Raw genomic sequence first — 7,851 nt, forward strand, 5'->3', positions numbered from 1 at the left:
TCTCCGACCAAAACTACGAACTCGCAGTACAAACACTTCAGGACCGGTTTGGACGACGTGACATTCTAATCGACGATCACATTGATCAGCTTTTGAACTTACCTGTGATTAACACCTCCAGCGACGTGGCAAAACTTCGTCAGCTTCACGACGCAATACGTTTCCGCACAACATCACTTGAAGGGTTGGAGGTTCCACCTAGCAGCTACGCAGTCGTTCTCCATCGAGTTCTCATGCGCTGCCTTCCCGCTGACCTGGCTATCCTTTACCGTCAGAAGCTGAGAGAATCCACACCACCATCTTCAACGAGTACACCGGACCTGGCTCCAGAAGACCAAGTCAATATTATTATGAAGTTTTTGAGGATACAAGTCGAAATCAGAGAAGATGGCCAAATAGATCGAGCAAGTTACCGTTTTCGACAAGGGCTATCGCCAACGACACCTCGAGAATCAGTTTCGGCAAATCACCTTTCAACTCTCGCGCTATCGACGAAATTGGAAGGCTACCGATCAACTGCGTGCCCCTTCTGTGGTTCCCCGGAGCACGAACTCCAAAACTGTCAGGCCCCATTTTCAACACAAGATAAGCGAACCAAGCTTGCACGAGCGCGCTGTTGCTTTAAATGTGGGAAGCGAAATCACATCGCTCGTGTTTGCCGTTCAGGCAGAAGCTTGTCGTGTTCCACATGTTGGGGTCATCACTTGACCATCCTTTGTGAACTATCACGTCCCCTGCCAGCCCCATCGTACACTCCGCAACCTGAAGAGCCCCCTGAACACGCCACATCCATTGTTAGCGCGCCAGCTAGCAACTCCTGTTCTTTTCCTGTCCTCCAAACAGCAAGAGCGTGGGCATCAGGGACACCAAGAAATGTTCTCGTAAGACTCTTGCTAGATACTGGCAGCCAGCGCACGTTTATCAGACGGGAGGTTTCTGAAGAACTCGGCTGCGAAGTTGTAGGCCGGGAAGATCTAACCATCTACACATTTGGCAATACAGCCACCAAACACTCCTGTCGGCGCGTGGCTGTGACCCTTCAGGGCCATCGCAGCAATCAGAAGGTGATATTTGAAGCACTGGAAATCCCCGAGCTGTGCACGTTATCGCACACAAGACACAAGAGTGGACAATAACATAAGCGTCCTAATAGGTTAAGATGTCTACTGGCAAGTGGTCAAGGGAAGGATCCAACGCATGAGTCAAACCTTAACCGCCGTTGAAACCATTTTTGGCTAGGTGGTTCAAGGGACCTACTCTGGGAGTATCGGTCACCCTTCAGCCAGAGCGTCGGCCCTTTTTCTCACCTGCCAGCCCATCGACCCTTGCCGCAACGCTTTTGATCCGTCAGAAATGTGGCGTTTGGACGCCATTGGCATCTCGGAATGTACTGGGACAAGTTTCCTTGAGCACCCAACGATGTTGAAATTTGAGAACGAGATCATTAAGGTTAACAACCGCTATGAAGTCCCCTTGATGATAAAGTCCCCTGGCCTTGGAACAGACAATGACAACCGATCCATTGCAGAAAATCGACTCTTCGTGCAGCTGCGTCGGTTCCGTACCCACCCAGAAATGCTTGAACAATACGATCGCACGATTCGGGAGTATTTTGATGAAGGTCATGCGGAAAAAGTTGTACCCTCAAAGGAGCGACCAAAAAACGTTTACTATCTCCCACATCATGCTGTCATTCGCAAGGATGCTGTAACAACGAAAATCCGTGTTGTGTTTGATGCATCATCGCATCTGATCAACAAACCTTCGCTCAACGAAGTGCTTGACAAGGGACCCAACATTGAAAACGACTTGCTTCAGATGCTTCTCAAGTTTTGTTGTAGCCCCGTGGTCCTGATCGCAGACATCCGCAAGGCTTTCTTGCAGATTGGCATTCGACCCTCCGATCGCGATGCACTTCGTTTCCTATGGGTAGACCAACTCCCATGCAAGATAATCAACACGCCCAATGTTGTGGAATGGCGCATGACACGTGTCCCTTTCGGAGCATCCTCAAGCCCGTTCCTGCTTGCAGCAACGTTACGCCATCACATTATGTCCATGAGAGGACGTTATCCTGACATGGCGGATCGGTTGATGCAATCCTTTTATGTTGACGATCTCGTGCTGGGTTGCTCGTCGGAGGACGACGCCTTACAGGCCTACCAGCAGACACGGTCCATAATAACAGAGGCAGGAAAGGACCTACGAAAATGGTCGTCCAATCTCTTTACAAAATCAGTTCATGCGTGATGAAATTTCGTATGAAAATGCCACTGAAGGTGAGACTGATCAGCTGAAAGTGCTCGGAGTTATGTGGGACCGCACTAAAGACGAGATCATTCTCAGTACACAAAATGTGACGACTTACTTGACAACGCAATCAGCCACAAAGCGAACCATTCTTCAGGCGTTCGCCCGGATCTTCGACCCATTTGGTTACTTGGTACCGTTTACGACTCAAGCCAAGCTCTTGTTTCAAGCACTCTGGGTACGAAAGTGCTCCTGGGACGAAAGCCTTTCCGCTGAAGAGCTTGCGGTATGGAATTCTTGGTCTTAGGACCTAGTTTCACTTTCATCGCTCCGAATTCCTCGGTACGTGATTCCTCCTGAAGCTGATGCAGACCCTTCAATTCAGCTGCATGTGTTTACAGACGCCAGCCCACGTGCCTATGGAACAGCGATATACCTGCGGGCCGTACTTTCGAATGGGTCGTTCACAACACAGATCCTGGTTGCTAAAGGTCGGGTTGTGCCTCTGAAACCGCATTCACTACCGCGACTCGAACTTATTGCCTGCCTTCTAGGAGCACGACTACTCAACTATGTGCGCAAAGTTTCTGGACTCGAACACGTTCAAGCGTACTTCTGGACAGACTCTGAGATTGGTCTCCATTGGATTGCCGGCCACCCAAGTCGATGGCAGCCTTTCATCAGCAACAGGATAGTAGAGATCAGGCGTCTAACGGACAGCTTCCAGTGGTATCACTGTCCCAGCCAGGACAATCCAGCGGACCTGTTGACTTGTGCCGTCCCAGCACCGATACTACAACGTAGCGCCTTATGGTGGAATGGGCCTCATTGGCTCGCACAAGGCGAGAGAACGTGGCCCTCCAAACAATTAAAGCGAGATCCAAAAGGTCTCCCTATGGAAGAGTCAAGGCGCCCGACAACCACTTGTCCCGTGGTTACACCGGACCACACCTCACTACTCGACCTAATGAAACACAGTAACCTGACGCGTGTTCTGCGTATTACTGCATGGGTACGAAGATTTCTGCATAACGCCTCACCGCTTCCACCACTATCAGGCCCATTGACAGCTACAGAATTGGTTCAAGCGGAGGTCTACTGGACACGAACGGTACAAACAATGGAATTTCCAGTCGAAGTTGCAGCACTACTGTCGGGAGGAAGGGTGCCTTTCACTTCTAGTATTGCAAGCCTCCATCCATTCCTCGACGACCATGGACTGATACGTGTTGGAGGTCGCTTGCAGCAACTGGACGTTCCGGAGGAGGTTAAACACCCGATTTTACTCCCGAGTAACCACAGATTCACAGAGCTTCTTGTGCTGGCCACACATGTCCGACTACTTCACGGAGAAGTCCAAGACACACTCACGGAACTACGACAGAGGTACTGGATATTAAGAGGGCGCCAGACAGTGAAGAGAGTGCAGCACACCTGTCTCCCATGTCGACGTAGGCGACTCCAGCCAGAGGAAGCACCTATGGCTTCCCTACCACGAGAACGCATAACAGAAACGAGCCCTTTTAATTTCATCGGTATCGACTTCTGTGGACCTCTGTACGTGCGTGCTGCACCGTCAGAAAAGGCTTACATTGTTATTTTTTCTTGTGCTGTAACACGCGCCGTACACCTAGAACTTGCCTATTCCATGTCCGCAGATAGATTTCTTCTCGCCTTATGTCGCGTCGTGTCTCGACGCGGAGTACCAGCTGTTGTTTACTCGGACAACGCGCAAACTTTCCATCACGCAGCCAGAGTCTTAAAGATGCTTCACACAGATGGTGTACAGGACTACTCCAGCGGACTCCGTATTCAGTGGCGATTCAATGTGGAGCGAGCACCCTGGTGGGGCGGATGGTGGGAAAGGATAATTCGGACCGTAAAAAACGTGCTGAAGAGAACTCTTGGACGCAGCAGCTTAGCCTTTGAAGAACTTACCACCGTACTTCATGAAGTAGAAGCCACCGTAAACTGCCGTCCACTTACCCACATCAGTAATGATCCGGAAGAACTAGAGCCCTTGACACCATCACATTTTCTCGTAGCCAAGCGACTCCTACGTATACCGCATGGAGCAGAAATCGGACCGCCAACATCGACTGCCGCTGAACTAAGGCGTCGTGCTCTGTATCGCCAGCGGTTAATAATGCAATTCTGGAAACGCTGGAAACACGAGTACCTACTGCTTCTGGACTCCGCACATAAGAGTCAGCCACGGTTATTACCACGGGTCAATCCAGGAGATGTTGTCCTCGTAGAGGACAACTCGCCGCCCCTTACATGGAAACTCGGGCGTGTAACAGACACCGTCTCGGGGAGAGATGGAATACCGAGAGCATGCACACTGCGCCTTGCGAACGGGCAAGAAATACACCGTCCAATTCAAGGACTTTACCTCCTTGAAGCAAACTCGCCAAGAGAAGGATCGAAGCCCGCTGATTTGACATAACAGCAAGTTGTGTTCGAAAACAAACGAGACGGAACTCTATTTTCATGGATTGCGATAACGTTTCTTTTCGTTCTGCTTCTGTGCTAACGGCTTCTTTTGATCCCGCCCCTTTTTTTTTTTGTGATTTTGTTTTCGCATTACTGACACTGACCCCTCGTGTATTGTCTCTCTTTTCTTCGGCCGCCGCGGGAAGTTGTTGTAGATTACGGGAATTCAACTACCAGAAGAAGAAAGAGACGACAGGACAATGCACGAGACCACGAACGGCAGGATCCGGGCACGAGAGAATAAAACGGCCACCAACGAAACGGACGCGCTCGGGTTCTTTCCTCAACACCTTCTTCTGCGACGTTCTTTAACGCACACTGAAAAAAAGACCTCCTCCTAGACGCGCATGCAATATGTTTTCTTTCGGTTAAAAACGAGGAAGGTTTTACCTTTGACCTGGTTATGATGTGGAGTCTGCGCAGTATTTGGAAGTCCCAAATCGCTGTGGACACAAAAGTCAACAGTAATGCGCGCGAGGTGAGGAAATATTTCCGCCAAAGTGTATCTTCGTTTGTCAAAGTCAGCAGAGCACAAACGTGTGGGGATGAGTGGCTTCCGCGCGTTGAGGCACTTTTGTTCATGAAACAATTTTAGTTCCCGACACGAGTCACCTCAGACTGGTTTACTTTAGTCTTGCCCTTTTTCCAGCGTTTTGAGTAGCATGCGTTCCTATTTAACAATGTAAAAATACGGCAATAATAATTAAAAAAAAGTGTTTGCGTGGTTTAGTTGGAAACTTGTCTGCCTCGCAACCGAAGGGTCGCGGGTTCGATCCCTCTCTGCCTAAAATTTTTCGAATACCTTAACGACCAATCGGTATTTTTTCGTCCCACCGACGCCGTCGCCGGTTTTTCTGCGTCACGAGCTCCTTAAAGCTGTAGCTTTCAATCTGTTTAATAGCAACTTAAATTTGTGGGGTACACAGTTGAACACGGCAGAGAGTTGGGCGAGTTGGTTAAGCATCTTAATAGGAGGGAATAGCGCAGGAAAAACCGACGAAGGACGAGTAGAAGAAGAGCAGAAACACAGCGCTGACTAACAACTGAATGTTTATTTTCAAGCGAACTAGAAAGTAAACACTGGGTGTGGAGAGGGAAAAACACAGAAGCCAATAAAAAGGAGGGAACCCGATAAAACAAGACACTACCACGCCATATCACTTTCACACACGTCTGCCACAGTTCTTGATAAAAAACACTTCGTCAGCCCCCAAGTTAACCGACGGAGCACTGACGCATTCTTCCTCCCCCCTTGATAAAATATAAAAGGCCTCATCAATCTCCCGGGCAGTCTTGTTTTTGTTGCGCGCCAAGATCGTCAACTCATTGAACAGGGGAACGCAGCCGCACCTACTACAATGTACCGCAAGGTGGCCAGAGGGTGAGGAACGGAGAGCAAGGGAATGCTCCCTCGCCCTCACGTTCACACACCTCCCTGTCTGTCCAATGTAAACCCGACCACATGTGAAGGGGATCTGGTATACAACCCCTACTGCGCATGAGACAAACGGATCGCGGTGGTTAACATCACAGTGGTTATCCCTGTTCAACCCTCGGTTAACGGCGGAGCATAATCGAGATAACTTCCGGGGCGCCGAAAACACCACAGGCACCTTATACTTGTTGGCCACGCGCTTGACTTGATGTGAGAGGGCGTGAATGTAGGGCACCACCACTGGTCTGGTTGTCGGTTTTTGCCTCGCCTTAGGACTGGTTCTACCTCCGAACACCTTAAAAAGGGACTCAGCCACTCCCACAATCATCGCCACCGGGTATCCCGCAGAGGTCAGCCTAGACACCTGTGAAAGCAGGCTGTCCTCACACCTATGGTGGCATGACTTGAGCAAAGGGGCGCGCATACCCGACGTAGTGATCGCGCGCTTCACAAGCTTTGAGTGCGCGGAGCCGTATGGCAAAAGCCTCTTCTTAGAGCGTGGCTCATAGGCCCAACAGGTGTGTGACGGCTGAAGAGTGAGCCTCAGGCCCAAAAACTGCAACCCCTCTCCCGTAGGTGTCTCATACTTAAACGATAACCCGGTGGAGCATTCCTTAAAGGAAGCCAAGACTTCCACACACACACTATCCCGGTTGGGGCCCAGGCTATCTTTAAACACAACAAGGTAGTCGTCAACATACCGAAAAACTCTCAAAACCCGACAATCCAACGACTCCGCTATGGCTCTATCACACCTCGCCAGATATAAATCACTAAGGATAGGCGCCACACTCGACCCAATACAAATCCCACTCTTTTGCAGAAAAATTTCGCCTTCAAACGTGATATAGGTGGAACTCAAGTAAAAAGTCAACAACTCCAAAAAGGATTCCACCGCCAAACCCGTCGAGTTCATAAAAGCCACCGATCCACTGGACTGAATGCACTCTTCCACCGCTTTCATCAATTCACCATGGGGTATTGAGTAGAACATATCCTCGACATCCAGAGACACTAAATCACACCCTCCCGGATTGTCTTCTCGGAGGTAATCCACAAGGGCCTCAGAATTGCAAATACGAAAAGGATCATCCAACGTGAGCACACACAGGTGGCGCTGAAGAAAAGAAGATACATGAAGCTGCCAGGAGTCTCTCTGGGTAACGATAGCTCTTAAAAGCCTGAGCTCCTTATGGGTCTTCACGGAGAAGAACACCTCGAGATTGAGGCCCTTGGCCCCCGACACAGACTTCCCGAGGCCCTCCAACCCAAGCTGACCGCAAAGCCTCACTGCCCTGGCCTTTACCCTCTTCAGCTCCACTCCCGACACACTTCTGAAATTCTTAAGCACCGCCTGTCTCGCTCTTTCCTGAAACATACCTTCAGGCACCACAACAAACCCCCCCCTCTCTATCCGACAACAACAGCTTCAACTTACTCATTAAAAAAATTTACCACCGTTCCCATCTTAAGCCTGGGCAAAGGCCTTCGGCCTACCCCTTTGGTCAACCCTTCCACACATTCATGAACACACCGGTCCCTGTTTTCCTCTGACGACTTCGCAGATACCTGCCGAACCAGGGCCAGCATTTCCGAAGGCCCGACCGACGGTTCCGTGGCGAATTTGGGACCCTTTTCCAAAATGTCCGTCACTTCTGCCGGAGCTGGAC

Source organism: Ixodes scapularis, unplaced genomic scaffold (genome assembly GCF_016920785.2).
Source record: "Ixodes scapularis isolate PalLabHiFi unplaced genomic scaffold, ASM1692078v2 PGA_scaffold5__190_contigs__length_132052651, whole genome shotgun sequence".
NCBI classification, from domain to species: domain Eukaryota; kingdom Metazoa; phylum Arthropoda; class Arachnida; order Ixodida; family Ixodidae; genus Ixodes; species Ixodes scapularis.